Source organism: Rana temporaria, chromosome 9, assembly GCF_905171775.1.
Source record: "Rana temporaria chromosome 9, aRanTem1.1, whole genome shotgun sequence".
Classification (NCBI taxonomy): Eukaryota; Metazoa; Chordata; class Amphibia; order Anura; family Ranidae; genus Rana; species Rana temporaria.
In genome coordinates, this window is record NC_053497.1 from 17,803,942 (window position 1) to 17,829,472 (window position 25,531).

Sequence of the window (25,531 nt, forward strand, 5' to 3'; positions counted from 1 at the left end):
TTTTAAGTGATTTCCTAAGAATGAAATGGGTGATAAGTGGCACTATACATGGACACTATAATGTCAGAATTCATGTAATTACAACTGTTGGGGAAGGCTCACACACGCGCCACATCCTGCTGTTCTTTCCAAGTCATCCCCTGTAGTCCAAATCTAAACATTTTAAGAGGCTGAAGTGATTCTCTGGAAAAAAAAAACGTCACGAGAAGTTCAGTCTCTGGTCTTTGCCAAGCCTGGGGTTGTCATAACATGAGCCAAATTAAGAGCACCTTCTCTCCCAAAGTGCGCTATCAAGACCTGTTTATGGCAGATTCGTGGACTCCATTCCTGCAGCCTCTCTCCACTCTCTGGAACATTTCATGTTAAACATTCACACTTCTTTTTCCCTTTCCAGGCATTGTGGTTTGTCTCTTTTCCACATATAGAGCTAACGCCAGGACATATATATATATATATATCCATTTTCCATACGGAGGTCTATATCCTTTATGGAGAGCAGTTTATTTAATAATTATGGACCAAAGTGAGTGTTCATTTTTTTATTTTTAGCGCAGACTCACTTTGCCGAGAGGATGTCTAAAGCCTCATACAAACGATCGGACTTCCATCGGACTTTTCTGTGGATTTTTTGTCCAAAGGGGCGTTGGCCGTGAACTTGTTCTGCATACACACGAGAGAACTTTTTCAGCCAACATTCACCAAACTATTAGCTAGATTCGGTAGGTAGGAGAGCCTAACGTTAGGCAGGCGTAGCGTATCGCATATATTCATATCATCTGTATTTTTTATTTTGCTTTAACTACTCTATAAGGACTTTTCCACCTACCTTCTTCTTTTTTTTCCTGTGGATACATAGATGGCATTTTTTTCTACTCTTTGAACCACATCACCAAGCACTGAATTGTCAGGTTTTGCTTCCGTGTTTGCTACACAATAGTTGTGCGTTACTGTTTCTTTTCACAATACAAGTCTGAGTCTACCTGTTAGAAATTTCTGTATGTAGTCCTACAGAAGAGACAGTGTATAGTCCATATGGGCTTTGCTGCTTAACCTATTCCAATGTAAGTTTGTCATCTGGATGTGCATCAATGCTGTGACAAGCAATCATAACTTTCTAGTAAACCACTGAGTAATAGTGATGCGACATGAAAAACTTTTATTAGCTCTCCTATACCTCTCAAGCATTCAATCATTTTCAAGATGTGCCTTATGTACGTTAGAGAGGCAAGTGCTGTATTCACAAAGCACCTGCGTCCTAAGTTACGGCGGCGTAGCGTAAATGGGCCGGCATAAGCGCGCCTAATTCAAATGAGAAAGAGGTGGGCGTGTTGTATTAAAATGAACCGTGACCCCATGCAAATGAGGGGCCCCCCCTCTGTCCCTCTCTCACACCCCAATCCCCTCCTCCCCCTCTCACACCCCAATATCCTCCCCCTCTCACACCCCAACCTCTTTCTCACCCCCCTCTCTCTCCTGCCTCCTCATCCCCTTACCTCCTCCTCACATCCTTTCTCACCTACCTCTTTTCCCCCCTCAGGGGGCAAGAGCCCCATAATTCCTAACAGCGGCCCTGTGAGTGAGAGCACAAGTTTGGATGTGTTTTTTATTCCTGTGTCCTGCCGACACACTGGGCACAAAGATGCAGCACCTGCCTCTACTTTGCCTTCTCTCCAAGCATCCCCACACAATGGAAGGAAAGAAGAAAAATGGCACTACAGTAGAGCAGCTTCGCTCCATCCCCAAACTACGGCTCCCACACTGCCTGCCTCAAAACGGCTCTCGGTAAGGCAGTCTAATGTGGGTCTTTAGGGGCAGGGGACACTGGTGGGGGGGGGGGGGTTCCCTGATCTAATAAAGGTCTCTATTGGGGGGGGGTACTGATATAAGGGGACCTAATGGGGATCCTCTATGGAGAACCTCTAAATTATGGAGTGCTCCCGAAGGTGTCCCAGGTCTTTACAATCCTACAGTGTATACTACAAAACAACATTGCCATGTACCGCTAAAGTGTTCGGGTTTGGCTTGAAGAAAAGGTGGCAACCCTAGATAAAACACGTCCGTCAGACCGTTGTTATCAAAAAGTTGGATCGTGTGTATGGGCCTTAAGGATGCCTTCCTGTGTTTCTGCTTACCACGGGCCCCCTTCGCCGTGCATCGGCACTGATGTGTGATCGCTGTGTCCCTTGGACACAGCTGATCACAGATCAGGATACAGAGCCAATCACAGCTGCTCTTTACCATGACCAGCTGTGTCCAACCACAGCTGATCACAGTGTAAACAGTATTTGGCAGTCGTCTGCTCGGAGAGACGATAACCGGCAAATCCACACGGGGGGGACATCTACACTGATAATTAGGGCACTGATAATCAGTGTCCCGATGATCAGTACAGTACCAAAAGTGGACATCGTGCTGCCAATCAGTGCCCGACCAGTGATGCCTGTCAGGGCCCATCAGTGCTGTCTCATCAGTGCCCATTAGTATAGCCTATCCGTGCCCCTCAGTGCAGCATATTAGTGCCTTCTCATCAGTTCCATCTCATCAATGCCTATCAGTGCCGCCTCATCAGTGAAGGAGAAAAATTACTTATTTGCAAAATTTAATAACAGAAACTTTTTTTCAATTTTTTTTATTTTTTTTATTTTGGTCTTTGTTTTAAATAGAAAAAAAAAATAGCGGTGATTAAATACCACCAAAAGAAAGCTCTGTTTTAAAAAAAACTTTGTTTAGGTACAGCATTGCATGACTGCAATGCCACTCGCTGGCATCATTCCTCCTTTTGCCCCCTCCTCACCTCTGTGTTGAAAAAGGGGTGCATTTATAAATATTCACTGTATAATCTTTTTCAAGATTTCAAGATTAATTTAGCTATACGTGTAAGGGAGGATGGTAGGTGAAGTCATTGTGTAAGGAAAAAACCCTCAAAGTATTGTAACAGAAGTGCCCGTAGGAGGATAATGAACTGGTGTGGTGGACCGTAATGGAGGAAATGTCTCGACAGACACTTCTTCCCTCACGGTCCACCACACAAGTACATTACACTTTTACGGGTGCCTATGCTACAACTCCTTAAGGACTTTTTAACACACCTACCTGATGTGCCTCAAGTGAACCTCAGGCTGGACCCTGAACATTCAACATGACTAATTCTACAATCATGTGGTAACAGATATATTCTACACAAACGCTGAGCATAGGTTGTTTTTAACTATTATATTTGGATACTTGCAACCTTCATAGATGTAATTCATACCATCTGTATTTTTTATTTTGCTTTAACTACTCTATAAGGACTTTTCCACCTACCTTCTTCTTTTTTTCCTGTGGATACATAGATGCCATTTTTTTCTACTCTTTGAACTGCATCACCAAGCACTGAATTGTCAGGTTTTGCTTCCTTGTTTGATACACAATAGTTGTGCTTTACTGTTTCTTTTCACAATACAAGTCTGAGTCTACCTGTTAGAAATTTCTGTATGTAGCCCTACAGAAGAGACAGTGTATAGTCCATATGGGCTTTGCTGCCTAACCTATTCCAATGTAAGTTTGTCATCTGGATGTGCATCAATGCTGTGACAAGCATTCATAACTTTCTAGTAAACCACTGAGTAATAGTGTTGTGACATGAAAAACTTTTATTAGCTCTCCTATATCTTTCAAGCGTTCAATCATTTTCAAGATGTGCCTTATGTAATCCTGCATATCCTGGCCTTTCATCAGCTTGGTTTGGTATAGCCTTCTAATGAAATACAGTTTTTATTGCTGAGATTAGCTCTTTCATGCACCTTTTGCAATCCTTTCCACATTTATTTAGCAGTATTACACTTACATATACAGTACGTATGATTGTGATCACCTTCTATGCTAAGAGAGATTGTGCTCTGAGCTTTTTGGTCTTTCTCTATCCACTCATCTGAAGGGTGTTCTGGCCTGACTTCATTTATACATTTCCACGTACCTTCTCTTATTGGGAGCATTTTCATCTTGAATTTCCAAGACTGGTAGTCCTGGTTTGTCAGATTTGCAAACAAAAGCTTTGTTGCAGCTGTGTTAATGTCCATTTTATTTTTTTCTGTTACAGTATTTTTTCTCTTGCTGTATCTTGCTATAGCAGGTTATTCTCTGGGTTTCTGGGTGGGCGTTTGATCTATTCCTGGGCCCATAACCTGTTAGAAATTCTGTAGGGCTATATACAGAATTTCTAACATGAAGTGCACAGTCCACATGACCTTTGCTGCTTAACTGCAAACAGGAAACCGTAACTTTATTTTAGGAAAAGACATAGAGCAGGGGTGCCCAACCAAAGGCCCGGGGGCCACATGTGGCCCACGGAGCCCTCTGATGTGGCCCGCGACCTCCTGCTCTTGGATGGCTGGTTGGCAAGCCCAGATTGCAGGTTGCCAGGTTGCCGACATGCCAGCCGAGATCATCAGTGTTGTAAATTAAGCCAGTGGTAGAGGAAGCAAGTGGCTTTTTAGAAAGTGCACCACACCTGCAGGATATAATAGCAGGGCAGCCATCTCAAATTTTGGGGCCCCTTACACAGCTTTAGGCAGGGCCCCCCTGGAGCAGAGAACCGGGGGGTGGGGGGTTGGTGCTGACGAAAAAACAAACAAATGTAATCTGTTCTCTCGGAAGGGGGGCCAGCCGGGCCTGTAAGGGGACCTGGGGACCATCGGGCCCCTTACAGGTGTAATGCAGAAAAAAAACAGGAGGGGGGCCACCCAGGTCTGTAAGGGGTCCTGGGGACCATCGGGCCCCTTACAGGTGAAATCCAAAAAAAAGGGAGGGGGGCCAGCCGGGCCCCTTACAGGTGTAATGCCTGTACCCCCCCCTGATGGCGGCCCTGTATAATAGACGATTATGGCAAAGTGCAGCTAACCGCAAATCCACAGGTACAATTCGTCACAATAGACCGCAGACCATCAGTGTTAAAGCAGCCTTAGGCCCCTTTCACATGATCGGTCCAACCCAATCGGACTCTCCATTCACCTCTATGGAGCGGTAGATGTAAACCGACCATTTACACCCACCTACCTCCAATCCGATCTGCTAAAAAAAACAGAAGTTGATCTGCCCCCTTTTATCTGATTGGATCGGAGGGCCCATAGAGTAGATTGGGCTGTGTCTGCTTTGCATTTGCAGAGTGGACACCGACCTGTCATCTGCTCACTCCACTCATTGTGGCCCGCGACTGGTTACTAAGTCGCTTATGTGACCCTTGGCCTTCAAAAGGTTGGGCACCTCTGACATAGAGCAATACCATAGATGCAGGTATAAACACTGCCATCTACTGTTTGAAGAATAAATTGCTATTAAATATTGATGTACAGTAGTTGTTAATTCAATTCAAGTTATGGTTATCTGCTAGGCCCTCACATACCATGTAAATTGTTAGGAAAAAACAAACAAACAAAAAAGACTAAAGAGCAGTAACAAGAAAAATATGCTTACTGTATCTTAGGCTTCCTGCCTGTTCTCATAGACCCTGGTCAAGCCTCTCCACCTTTCCATGGTATTCTGGAAAAATCGAGGATCCCTAACCTTGCGGGCATACACTCCAGCTTGTAGGCAGGTTTGGTTCCTTGGTTCCTCTATGACTTCCTACAGTCAACAGGGGGGAACAGCTGTCTGAATGGATCCTGATACCCCCTGTGACCTCAATGGACATATTGAGTCAGGGCAGTGTCTTAGACACTGGCCCCCGGGTTTGACATTGATTTTGCGAGTGGCCAGAGTGGGGTTAGGTTCCTCGTCTGAAAGTGCTTAGAGGTAGGGAAAGGCTCCAGAGGAGGAGGAACAGTGCAGGGACTTCATCTACTTCACTTCAAGAAGCCTCCCCTTTAGGTGTAGACCAGCAAGGCCTCATTCTATTCATCGTTGCAGACAATGTCAACATCTCTCAAGTCTACATATTGCAAGGATGGGGGCTCTAAGCAAGGGTCACATGAGAGGCCTACCCCAAGGGGGGGGGGGGTTGGCTATCCTTTGCGCCTTGTACAGGATCACTTGAGTACACATGGGGCACCTTTTACTTTTTGTGCCATTTCCATCAAAGCTCCAGTACAAGATTGGTGAACCTCTGCCCATCTTTACTTCGGAGGCACTCTGACTCTCTAAGATGCTCTTTGTATACCCAATCGTATTGCCAATTAACCTAAGTAGTTGGCAAAATGTTCTTCCAGTTCTTCCTTGTTAGTACCACTTACTTTGTCAGCTTTCACTACTTTTTTGAGACTTGTTGCTGCCATCCATTTCAAAACAGCTTTATTTTTTTCCTAAAAGGTAAATTGCCTCAGTTTATACGGTTGATATGTTTTCTATTTTTCTATTGTGACAAAAATATGGGTTTATGAGATTTGCAAAACATTGCATTCTGTTTTTATGTAGATTTTACACAGCGTCCCAACTTCTTTGGGGGTATGTGTATATATACAGTGTATATGTCGGAATCACTTCCCACACTCTGAGGCCCCATACACACGAGAGGATTTATCCGCAGATACGGTCCAGCGGACCGTATCCGCGGATAAATCCTCTCGAGGATTTCAGAGGATTTCTATGCGATGGCGTGTACACACCATCGCATTGAAATCCGCGCTGAAATCCTCTGCCGATGACGTGTCGCGCCGTCGCCGCTATTATGACGCGGTGACGGGCGCGACGCTGTCATATAAGGAATTCCACGCATGCGTCAAATCATTACGACGCGTGCGGGGAATCCCTTTAGACGGATGGATCCGGTAAGTCTGTACAGACGAGCGGATCCATCCGTTGGAATGGATTCCAGCAGATGGATTTGTTGTGCATGTCAGCAAATATCCATCTGCTGGAAATCCATCCCAGGGGAGATTTCTCTGCGGATAAATATCCGTTGGCGTGTACACACCATAGGATCTATCCGCAGAAACCCATTTGATGGGATTTATCTGCGGATAGATTCTATGGTGTGTATGGGGCCTGAGTCTGAATATAGATATCAGATATTCCAACCGAGAACTTGACAGTACTTGTTTTTGCTGCTGAACATGAACTGTTTATTTGAACAAAGGCACACAGAGAAACACTCAGAGGACAATCCCCTCTCCTTTGCATAATGAAACAGGGCGGGGTAGACTTTACCTCCACCAGTAGCACGACACAGGTGTATTCAAACGTCTCATCAGTAGACTGTCTTTGGGAGGGGCTGCTCGAGACCCCCCCCCTACAGTTAATCCACAGAGACTTAGACCCCTTGAACACTGAGGAGTTTTTCAGGCGGTACAGCGCTAAAAATAGCGCTGCTATACCGCCTGGAAAACTCCTTCACTGCAGACTCAATGTGAAAGCCCGATGGCTTTCACACTGAGGCGATGGGCTGGCGGGAGAGAAAAAAATTTCCTGTCAGCGGCATCTTTGGAGCGGTGAGAGGAGCGGCATGTATACCGCTCCTTCACCGCTCCTTCCCATTGAAAACAATGGGAAACCGCGGCAATACCGCCTGCAATGCGCCTCTATAGAGGCGCATTGCGGGCGGTATTAACCCTTTATCGGCCGCTAGCGGGGGTTAATACCCGCGGCAATCCCGGCAATATAGCGCCGCTATTTTTAGCGGCGATATACCGCCACCGCGGCTCCCGCTTTAATGTGAAAGGGGCCTTTTACATCCCATAATAGGTTGCTCCCAAGGCAGACACAATCACCTCAAATGATCTAGTAAAGAGTCTAGAACAGTATGAGACACATTATATATATATATATATATATATATATATATATATATATATATATATATGTAGCGCCTGTGTACTTTCAGTCCAGGTGCTATTTTAAATTTAGAGGGGGGATGAGAGAGTTAATTAGCTCTCATCCAAGTGATTTGTGCCAATTGGGTCTCTGTTCTAGCTGGGCTGTACTGTCAGTTCATTCTGTGTTCCTGGGGTGCTTTTCCACCCCGGGGCGACAGGTGGCAGCAGTGGAGTTCAGCCTGGAGAAGCTCTTGCCAGCAGCCAACCAGGAGAGGTTTTCCCTCGCGGGGAATGCTGGGGGAGTGTACTTCTTGAACAGATGCCATTGGGCAGGGTCTTGTTCCCGGGTGTGGCACCCACCTTCAGGGTGGCCACGCATCACAGGCCCCGGCGATGTGGCCTACCAGGCCGGGGCGCACGTGCTACGCTGTGTTCTTGGTTCCAGGACCCTGTTGGCCCGGGCAACTGAAGCTGTGGCGAGGCCCAGTGATTGACTGGGTCCCCAAATTTTCAGAAGAGATCCCAAGCGAGATGTGCTGTTCGGTGGGGAGTCAGCCTGAGGAGAGCCAGAGAGGCAGGCGATCAAACAGGGCCTCGACAATCCATCGGGGATCAAGGTGACTGGACACTGAGAGGTTGGATGTTGGCAACCTGTCAGTCGGTGACCAGTTGAGAACTACCTGAGGGAGATTCAGGCACTAAATCCACTGAGGAAGATTTACTTCACGATCTACGTCCTGGGAAAGGGCCTGTGGCAGAGGTTCCTCCCTGATATTCATCTGCATTAGGTCTCTGGCAGAGACTTGTTCTACTTTAACCACTTCCCGCCCGGCCTATGGCCGATTTACGTCCGGGAAGTGGTTATGAAATCCTGACAGGACGTTCTAGAACGTCCTGCAGGATTTCATGCCGCGCGCGCCCGTGGGGGCGCGCATCGCGGCGATCGGTGATGCGGGGTGTCAGTCTGACACCCTGCATCTCCGATCTCGGTAAAGAGCCTCCGGCGGAGACTCTTTACCACGTGATCAGCCGTGTCCAACCACGGCTGATCACGATGTAAACAGGAAGAGCCGCCGATGGCTCTTCCTCACTCGCGTCTGACAGACGCGAGTAGAGGATAGCCGATCGGCGGCTCTCCTCACAGGGGGGGTTAGCGCTGATTGTTTATCAGCGCAGCCCCCCCTCGGATCGCCACACTGGACCACCAGGGATGCCCACCCTGGAGCACCAGGGTGGGCAAAAAAAAAAAAAAAGCAAAAAAATAAAAAAATGTCTAAAAAATAAAGAAAAAAAAAAACATAAAGAAAAAAGATGCCAGTCAGTGCCCACAAATGGGCACTGACTGGCAACAATCAGTGCTGCCACCCCAGTGTCCATCAGCGCCACCCCAGTGTCCATCAGCGCCAACCCAGTGTCCATCAGTGCCACCCCACAGTGCCCATCCATGCCCAGTGCCCACCTAGCAGTGCCCATCTGTGCCACCCATAAGTATCCATCAATGCCGCCCATGAGTGCCCATCTGTGCCGCCTATGAGTGCCCAGTGCCGCCCATGAGTGCCCATCAGTGCCGCCTACGTGTGCCCATCAGTGCCGCCTATGTGTGCCCATCAGTGCCGCCTATGTGTGCCCATCAGTGCCGCCTATGTGTGCCCATCAGTGCCGCCTATGTGTGCCCATCAGTGTCGCATACCAGCGCCGCCAATCAGTGCCACCTCATCTGTGCCCGTCAGTACTACCTCATCGATGTCCATCAGTGCCATCTCATCGGTGCCCATTAGTGCCGCCATATCAGTGCCCGTAATTGAAAGAGAAAACTTATTTACAAAAAAATTAACAGAAAAAAATAAAAACGTATTTTTTTTTCCAAATTTTCAGCCTTTTTTAGTTGTTGCGCAAAAAAAAATTATCGCAGAGGTGATCAAATACCACCAAAAGAAAGCTCTATTTGTGGGGAAAAAAGGACGCCAATTTTGTTTGGGTACAGTGTAGCATGACCGCGCAATTGCCATTCAAAGTGCGACAGTGCTGAAAGCTGAAAATTGGCTTGGGCGGGAAGCTGCGTAAGTACCTGGTATGGAAGTGGTTAAAGTTCCGAGTGATACTCTGGCTGCCAGGTCGGTGTGAGCGGCCTGTCCAGGTACACTATACCCATTCCGGCTGGAGTGGCGACCAAAGCAAAGTGCTGTTAGAAGCAGGACTGCTTCTGCATTTTTTAAGCCTGAATCTGCTGTTTTTCTCCTCTTCATACATCTCCCCTATCTACCTCAAGTTTGTCGTTTACCGTGTTGGTATGAATAAAGCACAAGAAAAGACACCTGCTGTTTGGACATTCCGTCATTTGCTGCTCTCATCAACTACCCCTAGACATTGGAGCTATAGAGGTAACAGGCCATCCCTATTCTATCCAGCGGCTGCTGGGGGGGTAGCGCTATATATATATATATATATATATATATATATATATATATATATATATATATATATATATATATATATATATATATATAGTATTCGAGTGTGGTTGTACAGTGAGTCTAATTAGTACAGATCAGACTGGGGTTCTCGGTCACCCTGTGCCCCTAATAGACACAGGGTAACTTACACATATGAGGGGCTATAGGAGCTGGACAAGGAGTCTCCAAGGTAAGCTGGCTTCCACAAGCCCCCTGCCCAAAGTGACTCCTGTCACTGTGTGTGTGTGTGTATATATATATATATATATAATATAGCACTACCCCTGTAGGAGCTGCTGGTTTAGATTTTGGGTTTTGCACGTTACCTCTAAGTTTGTTGTCCAGGGAAGAAAGTCTGTAGAAATTGCAATGTCCACACAAGGGGCTAGATTCACAGAAGAAATACGTATTTTCAAATTTGCCGCGTCGTATCTTAATTTGTGATTCACAAACAAGATACGATGGCTTTTGGCTAAGATCCGACAGGCTTACGGCTTCGTACGCCTTCGGATCTTAGGCTGCAATACTTCGGCCGCCGCTGGGTGGAGTTCGCGTCGTTTTCTAGCGTCGGGTATGCAAATTAGCTTTTACGGCGATCCACGAAGGTACTCACGTGCGTTACGTCGTCGCAAGTCATTTTTTCCCGGCGCAAAGTTAAGCCTGCTTTTTCATGGCTTAACTTTAGAGCAGCCATGTTAAAGTATGGCTGTCGTTCCCGCGTCGAATTTGAATATATATTTTTTTGCGTAAGTACGTTACGCACATCGCCATTCACAAACACGTCGGGGCGCCGTAATTTCACGCAAAGCACGGCGGGAAATTTCCTAACGGAACATGCGCAGAACGTTCGGCGCGGGAACGCGCCTAATTTAAATGGTACACGCCCCATTTGAATTAGGCGGGCTTGCCCTGGACGGCTTTACGCTACGCCGCCGGAAGTTTACACGCAAGTGCTTGGTGAATCAGGCACTTGCGCTGAAAACTTGCGGCGGTGTAACGTAAAGACGATACGTTACGCCGCCGGATTTGTACCTGAATCTGGCCCATGATGTAAAACCTTCAACTGTTAGGTTTTATTTTTGCTGCATAAAACTTGTGAAGGAAGTATAGAGAGAAGGGGAAGGTTCAGGTACGCGGTACAGAATACACAAAAAGTATCTAAAGTTCCAGTATTCACCACTCTCTCCTGAGTGGGTATTGCTCACCCGGATAGACCCCCTCACATGGCCTAGCAGTCGGGATGATACACGGACGGAAAAAAAAAACAGTCTCTGCCACAGACCGTTTGAGAACAAAAGATGGATAGTCAGAAATCCTCTTCCACAGGATTTAAGTCCCGAACTTCCTGCCTTACAGCAAAAGAGCCTTTAAGCCGATCCGGCGGACTGTAAGACAAATTGAGTAGTGGATCCCTTTTTTAACGAGGTCACCAGGCCCATCCCGAGACATCAGCTTGCCTTGCTGTGTCTCCTCCAGGGCAGGTCCTCCCCCGGTTTCCTTTGTTAAGCAGATTCCTCCACTTGGATGGACAGCTTGGGATTCCTTCTAGAACCATAGGCCCCAGCCAGCATAACTGGCCCTACCTGAGAGGAATACAGCGTCGAACCAACGTGGTCCTGGGGCTGGAATCACACACACACGCACCTCGCGCCAGGAGGCCCACGAGGCGAAGGACCCCAAAAAACTGTGTCTGCCCCTTAAAGGGGAGGTTCACCCTAAAAACGACTTTCTATTATTACACTGGCCCCCCACATTACAATACAATTATGCCTATTATGTTTTTTTTTGTGCTGTACATACCTTGGTACAGCTAATTCACCCGTGGCTTCCGGGTTGCGAGTCCCGCGGGAGTGGGCGTTCCTAACATGCTGTTGATTGACGTGATGACCAAAAACGAGCTCCCCCCGTCGCGTAAGCTGCGTCACAATTGCCGAAAGGAGCCGAACGGCGGTGCGCAGGCGCAGTATAGTGCCGACTCGCCGTTCGGCTCCATTCGCCAATCGTGACGCAGCTTACGCGACGGGGGGAGCTCGTTTTTGGTCATCACGTCAATCAACAGCATGTTAGGAACGCCCACTCCCGTGGGGGGCCAATGTAATACTAGAAAGTCGTTTTTAGGGTGAACCTCCCCTTTAAGTATCCCTTCCCAGCATGCACAGCGGGGCACCACTCCCACTGGGCTTCTCCCGAGAAGGGTCACTTAACACACCATGGTTCGCCCGAGTTCCAACATGGGCCTGAGGTGGTAACGCCACCTACAGGCAACAAGGGAAAACTTCTATCAATCACAACCATAGCCAGAACAGAGGCTAATTTCCATTTAATTAGTAAAGTCTGAGCCCAACTATTGGCTCAGACACCCCTCTAAATTTATAGTATCTCCCCAGCCATTGGGAGCCCGGCGCTATATATATATATATATATTTTTTTTACAAATAATGAATGTTGAGGAAATATAAAATTTGGATCCTGAGGGTTCTTGGTATGTGCATGTACTATGTATTAGCAGGTCCAACCTCTCTTGAAAGTCTATGGGCAGCTGATATGAGATAGCGAGTTAGCGGAGGTTGAGAGGATGATTAGATCAGTAGATCTGCTTCACACATCATTTATTCCTGCCAACAGAAAGCCCCGAGCCACACTTACTCACCATTAATCAAAGCTCATATAGGACGATGTTTCCCATAGCGATATTGACGGCTGAACACAGTGATTCTAACGCGTTATCGAAACCAAAGGACACATTTTTTTATGTGCCAGTTTTACAGTCCTTCGATGTGGTGGCTGCATTTGTTTTTTTTTCCAGGTTCCATTCCATTGCTCTCCCCCATTTTGTTATATATTTTTTATGTCTTGCATTGTACAATTATGGTATGTACTAGTGGCAGCTGGTGCTCCATTTTGGGGGGGATCGGCAAAACAACATCCCCCCCAGGTCGGTCAGAACTCCCACACCCCCGTCGCTTTGTTTGTCCGTCGGCCCACCAGCCCCGCACTTACTCCATCTAGGTCACGGGCCACTTCAGATCCTTCCTGCATTTTCCTCCTCCTCAGCGGCCAATATGGTCGCTTCTTCTCTCGGCCAATCGGGTCTCAAGACCTGCTTCCTGATTGGCCAGGAGGAGAATCAGGAAGACAATAGCCAATATTAATTCGCTATTGTCACACAAGTGGGTGGGCTCACCATTTCTAATCATGCGCTTCGGAAAAAAAACGCCATTGGAATCTATACGTCCAGCACCCTGCATGTGGATTAAGGACCCATATGGACAGGCCTCCACTGGTATGTACTGATGGTTAGTGTTGGGCTCAGGAGTATGTAATGTGCTCCATAGTGTATTTAGAGCAGGGGTCGGAATATGTAACATGCAACATAGTGGCCTGGATTCAAGAAGCAATTGCGCCTGTGTAACCATAAGTTACACAGCGCAATTGCTTACTTGCCCCGGCGTAACAAATGCTCCTGATTCAGGAACCTCGTTATGGCGACTGCAGCCTAAGATATGCGCGGCATAAGGCTCTTATGCCCGCATATCTTAGGCTGCATTCTTGAGGTGGCGTTCCCGTTGTGCTCAGCGTATAGTATGCAAATTGCATACTAACGCCGATTCACAACATTGCGCGAGCCCTGCGTACGCAATTTACGATGTTTCCGTACGGCGGTTTTCGCCTAAGGCTGCCCCTGCTATTAGCAGGGGCAGCCAATGTTACGTATACCCGTCGTTCCCGCGTTGCGAAATTAGAAATTTACGTAGTTTGCGTAAGTGAATCGTGAATGGCGCTGGACGCCATTCACGTTCACTTTGAAGCAAATGACGTCCTTGCGACGTCATTTGCTGCAATGCACGTCGGGAAAGTTTCCCGACGGAGCATGCGCTCTACGCTCGGCGCGGGAACGCGCCTAATTTAAATGATTCCCGCCCCCTACGGGATCATTTAAATTGCGCGCGCTTACGCCGAGCATTTTGCCGGCGCGCCCACGCAATTTTAGGAGCTACTGCTCCGTGAATCAAGGGCAGCGCAGTAAATTTGCGGGGGCGCAGGGCAAAAACGTTGCCCTGCGCCTCCGTAAAAAATGTGCAAATCTACTTGAATCCGGGCCAGTGTATTTAGTGTGGGGGTCGGGGTATGTATTGTGCAATATAGTGTATATAGTGCAGGGGTCAGAGTATGTAACGTGCAACATAGTGTATTTAGTGCAGGGGTCGGGAGTATGTATAGTGTTGCTCACGAATATTTGTATTGCGAATATTCGGCTCGAATATGGCATATTCGAGTATTCGCGATATATTCCGAATATTCGCATTTTTTCAATTTGATTTTTAAAACAGATCACATCCTATCGACGTCTAAAAGCATTGCTGGTATGATTAGAGACCCTGGGCCGAGTAGCTAAGCTGAGGCGATCCTTTTATGTTGCAGAATATAAAAAAAAAAAAAATGCGAAATTTCGCTAATGCGAATGCGAAAATGATTGCGAATTTTCGATAACTGTGGTAGGAGAACTCTGATTGTCTCTGATGCAAAAGGGGGGGGGCTTTGTGTATGTTTCTGTTATGAATATTTGTATGTTTGATATTATTTTTTTTTGTAAGAAGGAAAAAATTGCGCATACCTTAAAAAAAGGGGAGAATACAGCAGCAACTCAAAAATGTTATACAACATAAATTAATACAAGACAGAAAATCGCTCTACAAGAATAAAAAATATGTCTAGTGACAAGACATGTGGGCAAATTATAAAATAAGCAAGCGCAAATAACTTGTGAAATACACAGTGAAACAAATATATAAAGAAATATAGTCCCAATAATAGAAAAATAATCTTTCATAAAAATGTCTTTGATATGTGAAGTGAAAAAAAGTCCAAAGCATGCAGCATGAACGTGTTCAATCTTCAAGGTGTTTGATTGACAAACGGCTGTGACAGATGGATAGAGTAAAGAATCACCACCAATGCAAAACACTTTTTATTTTCTATTGTAAAATATCACGAATATTCTGAGCCAATCAGAGTGCTCCTTCCGCATTTGCCGAATATTCGCAATTATTTTGTATTGTAAAATATCACGAATATTCTGAGCCAATCAGAGTGCTCCTTCCGCATTTGTCGAAATCTCGCAATTATTTTGTATTGTAAAATATCACGAATATTCTGAGCCAATCAGAGTGCTCCTTCCGAAATTTCGCCATCAATATCGCATTCGCATTTTGCGAAATTTCAATACAATATCACGAATATTCTGAGCCAATCAGAGTGCAAAATATCACGAATATTCTGAGCCAATCAGAGTGCTCCTTCCGCTGTTGTCGAAAATTCGCAATTATTTTCGCATTCTCAATAGCGAAAATTCGCAATCATTTCATTTCGATAAAATATCACGAATATTCGAATTTAGCGAATATATCTCGAATATTCGACTATATATTCGAGATATATCGCGAAATCGAATATGGCGTATTCTGCTCAACACTAAGTATGTAATATAGAACATGGTGTATTTAGTGCAGGGATCGGGAGTATGTAAAAAGTACAGGAGTTAGAACAATGTAATTTACAACATATTGGCCCAGATTCACAAAGCACTTACGCCGACGTATAACAAGTTACGCCGACGTAAGTGCAAATGTGCGCCGTCATATCTGTGCGCCAGACCCACAAACAGATATGCGCCTAAAAACAGGCTACACCCTGCCGACGTAGCTTACGCCGGCGTAGGGTGGGCGCACATTTAGGCTGGGCGCATAGTGCCGCTCCCATTGATTAGCCATTCAAACATGCAAATGAGGGAAATACGGCGATTCACGAACCTGCGTGCGCCCGACGCAGGCTACGAGAGGTGCGCGTAAGTTGTACATCCGGCGTAAAGTTATGCCCCATAATGGAGGTGCAACCCAGCAGCAGACATGCAAAGGTCTGCTCCAGGGAACACAAGCCGGCGTATTTTACGTTGGACGTGTGTCTGGCTGGGCGTAGGTTACGTTCACGCCGTACACAGTGATCCGGCGTAGTTTAGGCAGTTGTTCCAACGTGGTTGTGCGCAGGAGGATGCGTCCATGTAACGGCGCATGCGCTGTTCGTGATACGTATCTGTCTCGCGCTCGGCCCATCATTTGTATGGGGTCATGCCTCATTTGCATGGGTCACGCCCACTTCCACCTGCGCCTTCAAAACCTACGCCACGCCGACACAGCGTTGGGAGCAATAGCTTGCTGAATGCAGTGCTTGCCTCTCCGCGCTGCATCGGCGTGGCGTACCGCGTTTGCGTTACGGCGGCGTAATGTGCGCCCACCTCTCTGTGAATCTGGGCCATTGTATATAGGGCAGGGGGCAGAGTATGCAACATACAATATAGCGTATAGAGTATAGGGATCAGAACTATGTATTGTACAACATATAATATATAGTGTGAGGGATAGTGCAAGCAATATAGCCTATAAAGTGCATGTATGTTATGTAGTACCTTACCAGGGGGGTAAAACATTCCCCCAGCGTTGGTGATAGTAGAAATAGCTCCCCTAATGATGTGAAGAAAGCCCAGGCATTGTTGTTCAGTGGTCACTTAGTTTTGTACTGTATATGCTACACGCGCTATTCCTTTCCTGGCCAGGTGAGGTCACTGCAGTGCCAGCATAAGATCAATGCTTTACTTTCCCATTCCCACAGGGGGCCCTTTAATCGTGGAGGCCTAAGGCAACTGTCATGGTCTCCTTGACCTTTAGCTGGATCCTGTCGACACATGCCTTATGTCATAAATTGGATTATGAAAAACGATTTTTCCTGATCATCCAATAAAAGGGACAAAAACAATAAAAATGGTTGGAATTGATCAGCACCACATATATAAAATACATGTCTGCAAAGGAGACCTCTATAAATATTTTCAGTTGGGATAAAAAAATAAAATAAAAAAAATACTGGCGAGTAGTAATGAGCGATGGGTTTTTGTGTAGTTTTATAACTGATTTTGTGCTGTTTTCAGGATTTGGTTAATGCCCATTATATTCTAGACAGATTCAATCAATTGACTATATGGTAAAGCCCGGGACTGAGACAGATAATTCATCACCGCTGATTCGGGAATTGTATTAATATTTCAAGTATTGGACTGAATCCAGCACAGAAAAGGGTGGTCCCGTCAGTGCTGTCTTCTATCGCCATCTACTGGGCATTTAGTGTCACCCCTAGAGTATCATAGGCATTCGTGCCAACGATTAGTTCCATCACATCCTGAATATACTGTATGCGATACACACCTGCCACATCTAAAAAATGAATGATGAGAATATAAGAAGTCAAAATAGCAATAGTTAATGGTATGATATATGACAAAGTTTAATATATCCACGTAGTTACATAGTCAAGTTGAAAAAAGACACAAGTCAATCTAGTTCAACCAATAAAGAAAAAAAAAATCATATAATCCCATATACAAAATTCTTTACCCACAGTTATTCCAGAGCAGTGGTCTCCAAACTGTGGCCCGGAGGCCGGATGCGGCTCTTTGCTTATCTTTATCTGGCCCTTGGAGCACTACCGATGCCAATGATGGGGCACCATTCCTCCAAATGATACCATTAACTACTTGCCGACCTGCCGCCGTCATTCTACGGCGGCAGGTTGGCTCTCCTGCGCGAGAGCCCGTCATACTACGTCGGCTCTCTCGCAGGCTACCAGGGGCGCGCGCGTGCCCCCCGCTCGCCCCCGACTCCTGTGCGCGACACCCGTACGCGATCGCTCGTTACAGAGCGGGGACCGGGAGCTGGGTGTGTAAACACACAGCTCCCGGTCCTGTCAGGGGGGGGGGGGGGGAATGCTAATCCTCTGTTCATACAATGTATGAAGAGAAGATCAGTGATTTCCCCTAGTGAGGCCACCCCCCTACAGTTAGAACACACCCAGGGACATACTTAACCCCTTCCCCGCCCCCTAGTGTTAACCCCTTCACTGCCAGTGGCATTTTTATGGTAATTCAATGCATTTTTATAGCCCTGATCGCTATAAAAATGCCAATGGTCCCAAAAATGTGTCAAAAGTGTCCGCCATAATGTCGCAGTACCGAAAAAAATCGCTGATCGCCGCCATTACTAGTAAAAAAAAAATATTAATAAAAATGCCATAAAAATAACCCCTATTTTGTAAACGCTATAACTTTTGCGCAAACCAATCAATAAACTCTTATTGCAATTTTTTTAACGAAAAATAGGTAGAAGAATACGTATCGGCCTAAATTGAGGAAAAAATGTTTTTTTATATATTTTTGAGGGATATTTATTATAGCAAAAAGTAAAAAATATTATTTTTTTTCAAAATTGTCGCTCTATTTTTGTTTATAGCGCAAAAACTAAAAACCGCAGAGGTGATCAAATACCACCAAAAGAAAGCTCTATTTGTGGGAAAAAAAGGACGCCAATTTTGTTTGGGAGCCACGTCGCACGACCGTGCAATTGTCAGTTAAAGCGACGTAGTCCCGAATCACAAAAAGTGCTCTGGTCTTTGACCAGCAATATGGTCCGGGGGTTAAGTGGTTAATGGGACACTATTCCTGCCACTGTTACCAATTCCTTAAACTGATAAATGATGGGACGCTATTCCTTAAATGGACATCAACAATGGGGCACCATTACTTAAACTGATATCAACGATGGGGCACTATTCCTCCCACTGATTCCAACATTGCTTACTTCCTTACTTGATGCATAGCATTTTCTACTCTCGCCAGTCAGTCTGGCCCCCCTAAAGCCAAAAAGGACAGTAAACTTGACCTTTGTTTAGAAAGTTTGGAGACCCCTGATCCATAGGAAGGCAACAAAAAAAAAAACAACCAGCAGAGCATGCTCCAATTTGCTACAGAAGGGTAAAAAATTCCTTCCTGACCCCCGAGAGGCAATCTGATTTTCCCCGGATCAACTTTACCTATAACTTGTGCGACTTGGGACTGTAAAGTCGCATGAGAAATCGTACACCATGATTTCCAATGAGTACTGTTCATAGCTGTACGACTTCAAGTCGCAATGACTTCAAAGTAGTCCCTGTACTAATTTGGTCCCACTTTAATGCGACTTGAGGTCCATAGACCTCAAGAATACACAGGCATTGCTTCAAGTCGCATCAAAAATCGCACGACTTTGGTGTTGCAATAGTGGAAATAGAGCCTTAATGTGAGTACCCAGTTATATTATGTACATTTAGGAAAGTATCCAGGCCTTTCTTAAAAGAAATCTACTGAGCTGGCCAGAACCACCTCTGGAGGGAGTCTGTTCCACATTTTCACAGCTCTTACTGTGAAGAAACCTTTCCGTATTTGGAGATGAAATCTCTTTTCCTCTAGATGTAAAGAGTGCCCCAGTGTCCTTTGTGTTGACCGTAAAGTGAATCACTCAATACCAAGTTCACTATATGGACCTCTTATATATTTGTACATGTTGATCATTTCCCCCCTTAATCTCCTCTTCTCAAGAGTGAATAGATTTAGTTCTTCTAATCTTTCCTCATAGCTGAGCTCCTCCATGCCTCTTATCAGTTTGGTTGCCCTTCTCTGCACTTTCTCCAGTTCCCTGATATCCTTTTTGAGAACTGGGGCCCAAAACTGAACTGCATATTCCAGATGAGGTCTTACTAATGATTTGTACAGGGGGGCAAATGATATCTCTGTCTCTGGAGTCCATACCTCTCTTAATACAAGAAAGGACTTTGCTCGCTTTGGAAACCGCAGCTTGGCATTGCATGCCATTATTGAGCTTATGATCAACTAAAACCCCCAGATCCTTCTCCACTACAGATCCCCCCAGTTGTACTCCCCCTAGTATGTATGATGCATGACTATTCCTAACCCCTAAGTGTATAACTTTACATTGATCAACATTAAACCTCATCTGCCACTTAGTCGCCCAAATAGACAGAACATTGAGGTCGGCTTGTAAATTGGAGACATCCTGTGAAGACGTTATTCCACTGCATAGCTTGGTGTCATCTGCAAAAACAAATATTAGTTTTATTCCCAGACCCAATATCATTTATTTTATTTTTTTTTTTTTTTCCCCACCCCTACTGGCTCCCAGGGATCTCGTCCTGTTCCCCTCTGAGATGTCTCCTAGTCAGTTCAGCAAAGGAAACAATATTTTCGCAACGCTCTAAGAGAAATACACATAAAACCTCGGAAAGGTGCATGCGAGGAGGTGCTAGAGGATTTGCGCCCACTCCCACGTCTCTGGCCCCTAACGCACCCTAACTCTCTCCGCGTAGCTCCATGTTTTTTTGTATTCCTTCCATTTTGCCCATTTCTCTCTGTATTCACTGTTCCTTTCCAGGTAGCTATCTTTTAATTCTTCTAGCCTGTACGTTTCCTCCACTTCGTCTATCCAGTTCCAGACATGTGGGCATTCCTTCTCCTGCCACTTTTTAGGAATAAGTTTCTTGGCTGCATTTAAGAGATGTGGAAGTAACGACTGCTTATATTTTTTAACCCCATCCGTACTGCCGTGAAAGAGCACGGCCCAGGGGTCTTTCTTTATCTCCTCCCCCGTTATGGCCTTGATTTGACTCAGTATTGTGTCCCAGTAGTTTTGAATTTTTGGGCAAAGCCACCATAAATGGGCCATCGTGCCTGTTTCTGAACAGCCCCTCCAGCACTCAGTGGGCTGGTTTGCTTTAAATTTATTGGCTTTGTCTGGGGTTATGTACCACCCTGATAGGCACTTATAATTTGCTTCTGCAGTGCGAACATCTATTGCGGAAAAGTGGGTTAGTTGAATGATCCTCTGAAAAGAATTTGTCCCTCTAGTGCTTCCTAACTGTCTTTCCCATTTCTCTATAAAAGGTGCTTCTCCCCGAGACCCTATCTTGACCAATATCCCGTAAAGTTTAGTGATTGTGCCCTTTGAATTCATCGATTTACAAATCCTCTCCAGTGGGGTCAGCTCCGCCTCCGTCCGTAATGGGCGGGGGAGGTGCTGAACAAAGTGGTGTAATTGGGAATAATGCCACCTATCAAGATTCCAATAGTCCGTTTTGGCTTTCAAATCTCCGTAGGTCATTATATCCCCATTTTTAATAATATCTCCTAGGTGCACAGTGTCCTCCCTAATCCAATTCCCTCCTATTTTATTTTCCCCTGGTGCAAAAAACGGATTTTCTTTTAAATTCATTAGGGGGGAATTAAATTTCCCCTCTAATTGTGCCTGAGTTCTATCCCACATTCTCAGAGTGAGTCGTGTAATGTCCTGTGTTTTGTGCTCTAATGCTCTATGTTGTGCAGGGATCCATATGATATTGTTCAAATATTTGCTAGTTGACGCTTTCTCAATTTGTACCCATCTTTTATCTGGTCTATTCCGGGCCCATTCGACCGCCCGGGATAGAACCGTCGCTTTATAGTAGCTTTTGATATCCGGAACCGCTAGCCCACCCTGCATCTTTCCCTGTTTTAATATGGATAGGGATATTCTATGCTTCCTGTTTTTCCATACATAGTTTAGTAGCAGGGTGTTAAGGATGCTCAGGAACTGCTGTGGGAGGGCGATTGGAACCAATAGAAATTTATAAAGAATTTTAGGGACTACCACCATCTTCAACATATTTATACGACCTATCCATGAAATTGGTTTATTTACTGTATTTTTTAATTCGTTCTTAATCTCGTTTAATAGGGGGACGTAGTTTATTTTATACATCTTCTGTACTGTATTTGCAAGTTTAATTCCCAAATACTTTAGTTCTTTAGTCCAAGGATATGCGCATATTTCCTTTACTGATCCTATCTCTCTTTTATTTAGATTAATGTTCAGGATTTCTGATTTGGTAACGTTGATTTTAAAGTTGGAGATGTCCCCGTAGTATTTCAATACTTTAGAGAGCTTTGGGATGGTATTGACCGGGTTGGTTACGAAGAATAATATATCGTCGGCAAAAGCCGATAATTTATGTTCCTCCCCGTCAACTTTTACTCCGTTGATATCGGTATCCTTACGTATAGTAGCCAGCAATGGCTCCAATGATAAAATAAATAGAAGAGGGGACAGGGGACACCCCTGCCTAGTCCCATTTTTCATCTCGAATGATTCCGAGAGTGTCCCATTTATTTTAATGTTTGCAGTGGGATGGAGGTACAGTGTTTTAATCCACCGGGACATCCTGCCTCCTATCCCCATGGCGGTGAGGGTCTCCATCATGAGCCCCCAGTCTACCCTGTCAAAGGCTTTTTCAGCGTCAACTGACAGGAGCAGACCGGGGGTCTCATTTTGCCTGATGGTCTGTAGCAAAAGGATTGCCCTAAGGCTATTATCTTTGCCCTCTCTGTTGGGGACAAAACCCACTTGGTCAGGGTGCACCAACGAGTGCAAAACCCCCTTCAAGCGTCCCGCCAGTATTTTGGCAAACAGCTTGATGTCTGTATTTAACAGAGAGATGGGTCTGTACCCTGAACAGAGAGAGCTGTCTTTCCCCTCTTTTAAAATTAAAGTAATCACGGCCGCCGTGGCTTCCCTGCTGGTTTCATATTCCGATCCTAACCCATTGAAATATTTGCACAGCCTTGGAATCAATATATTACTAAATTTTTTATAATACATTGTAGAGAATCCGTCCGGGCCCGGGCTCTTACCACCCGCGATAGAGTTTAAGGCTGTTTTAATTTCTGTCTCCGTTATGGGGCAATCCATGTTCAAACTTGCCGTCTCATCCAATCTGGGGAGACACGCCTTAGCAATGAAGTCTCTAGTCTCTTCCTCCCTTTCCCCTTTCTGCCAGCCAAACTGTTTTATTGTATATAGGTCCTCATAATATTTTTTAAAGCTATCCGCAATTTCACTGGTTGCGTACACCAAGTTTCCGTTTCTCCCTTTAATTTTTTCAATGTAGTTCCTTGTTTTCTTTTTTTGGGCCATTTTGGCTAGAAGCTTACTTGGTTTATTCCCCCATATGTACCTCTCCTTAGAAATGCAGTTTAGTTTATACCTTGCTTCATGGTCCGCTATTTCCTTAAGTGCCTCTCTTTTCAGGGTTAAATTCTGGTAAGTCTCTTTTAATCTATGCTCTTTATGTTTGCGTTCGAGGGTCTCTATCTCTTTCCGAAGGGCAATGGTTTTACTTTTCCTTTCTGCTTTTTTTTTAGCCCCCTCCGCGATTAGTATTCCCCTTATGTATGCTTTATGCGTCTCCCACAGGATTGCACTGGAAATCCCTACTGTGTCATTAATGAGGAAAAATTTTTCCAGTTCAGCCTCCACCCTTCTTGCCCCTTCTTCATCTCGGATCAGGCTGTCGTCTAGTCGCCACATCGGCCGCTGTTTCTTTTGTTCAGATAGTATGATTTTCATTGTTATTGGGGCGTGGTCTGACACCGTTATGATTCCGATTTCTGTGTCTATAATAGAGTCAAGCAACCCATGATCCACTAAGATGTAGTCTATTCTAGAGTACGTTCCGTGGGGGGGGGAGAAAAATGTATAGTCATGTTCGTTTGGATGGAAGCTCCGCCAAACATCTACTAGTTGACAATCATGCAACTTATGTTTAATTCTCTGAAGTTGCTCTGTTTTTGTCGCCTTCCCACGGAACGTACTGTCTTCTGTGGGATTGAGAACAAAATTTAGATCCCCCATCAGGATTATATGTCCTTCGGCAAAATTCATCAGTTTTCCCAGGATCTTGCCTAAGTATTGAGTTGGGTGTATGTTTGGAGCGTATATATTTGCTAACGTATAAGTAATGTTATCTAGCTTAATTTTGAGAAATAAAAATCTCCCTTCTGGGTCTGTTAGCCTCGCCTCAAGCGTGAATCCTAGACCCCTTGAAAACCCGATAGCCACACCTCTTGCTCGCTTTGAGATAGAGTCGCCGTAAAACCAAGTGGGGTACGCCGGGGAATATAGCTTAATATTAGCGTCTATGGTCAAGTGGGATTCTTGAATGAATACTACATCCGCTCTAAGTTGTTCGATCTCACCCAGCACTTTTAGTCTTTTGACCGCTGAATTTAAACCCTTTACGTTATAGGATAAAAATTTAACTTCTGTCATTTCCTATAGCTTGGTCGTTTCCTTATACATGCTGACCTTTTTAAGAGATCCCTTGGGAGCCATATTCCCGTTTCCCTCCCTGTTTTGGAGGGGGGTAGTATTCTCTCCCCCTCCATACCCGCCCCCCCAACCCCTCCTCCCCTCCCCTTGCCTAGGCCAGTACATCGCCTCTGAACCATAGGGATCCTCGGTAACCCCTACCCGTTGGTTCTTTTGGATGAGGTGTACCCTCCCGCGCCCTTCCTCACACACTGTCCCCCGGAATTCCCCGGTGGCTCGATCTTATGTGTGTGGGGGTACAGATCCGCACCGCGTCGTTCCCCCATCTAGTCCCCCTCCCTCCGTCCCCCCCCACCCCTCCCGTCTCTCCCTGCCCATTTTCTGAGAGCCCCCTCTGAGGGTCGCTATTTTCTAATCGCTATTCCACCCATCCAGGTAATGCAATCACCGGGATGTCCAATTTATGACAGAACCCCCCCAGATCTTCCGGAAATGTTAGTTTAGCTGACACTCCCTCTTTGTATCCAATCAGGCAGGCTGGGAACCCCCATTGATAAGTAATGTTGGATTTACGCATCTGTTCCAGTAAGGGTTTTAAATGCCTTCTCCTAACCAGGGTTTCCCAGGCCAGGTCTGTGTAGATCTGAATCTCAGTCCCCTCAAATAGTAAGGGGGGCTTTCTTCTCAGTTTCTGCCATATTTCTTCTTTGTCTTCGAAGTGACTGAACCTGACGATTATATCTCTTTCCCATTTGCTTCCTCCCTCCCTGGCCTTTCCCACTCGGTGTGCTCGTTCTATTTTTAAGGGGCCTTCCCTCCCATTGTTTAGGAGGGGAAGGAACAAGTCATTAAGAATTTTCCTCAGGTCTTCCCCTTTCTCTTCCCTAACCGCCCTAATCCTTAAATTTTGCCTTCTATTACGGTTCTCGTAATCTTCCAGTCGGTATTGCAACAGCCTCTGGTTTTGTTTCATTATTAGATGTTGGTTATTTAATTCCTTGATTACTAGATCCTGTTTTCCTATCTTTTTCTCGGCTTCCTCCACCCGTTCCAACGTATGAAATAGATCCGTTCTTAAAGTGGTAATTTCCTGTCTTATTGCATTCTCCAATCTCCTGAGCATAGTATCCATTTCTCCCTTAGAGGGGATGTGAGAGTCCGAGCAAAGGTCTTCCATTTGGCCTGTTTCTTGTTCGAGTTCAACTGACGTATCCGCACTCGGGGTTTCCGCCCCCCCTGTACCCTTTTTATTGGTCCCCGTTTTTTCTGTTTTTTTTACCAAGCCAGGGCTCTTTGCACTGCCTTCCGACGTCATATAATGTCTGATCGTGCT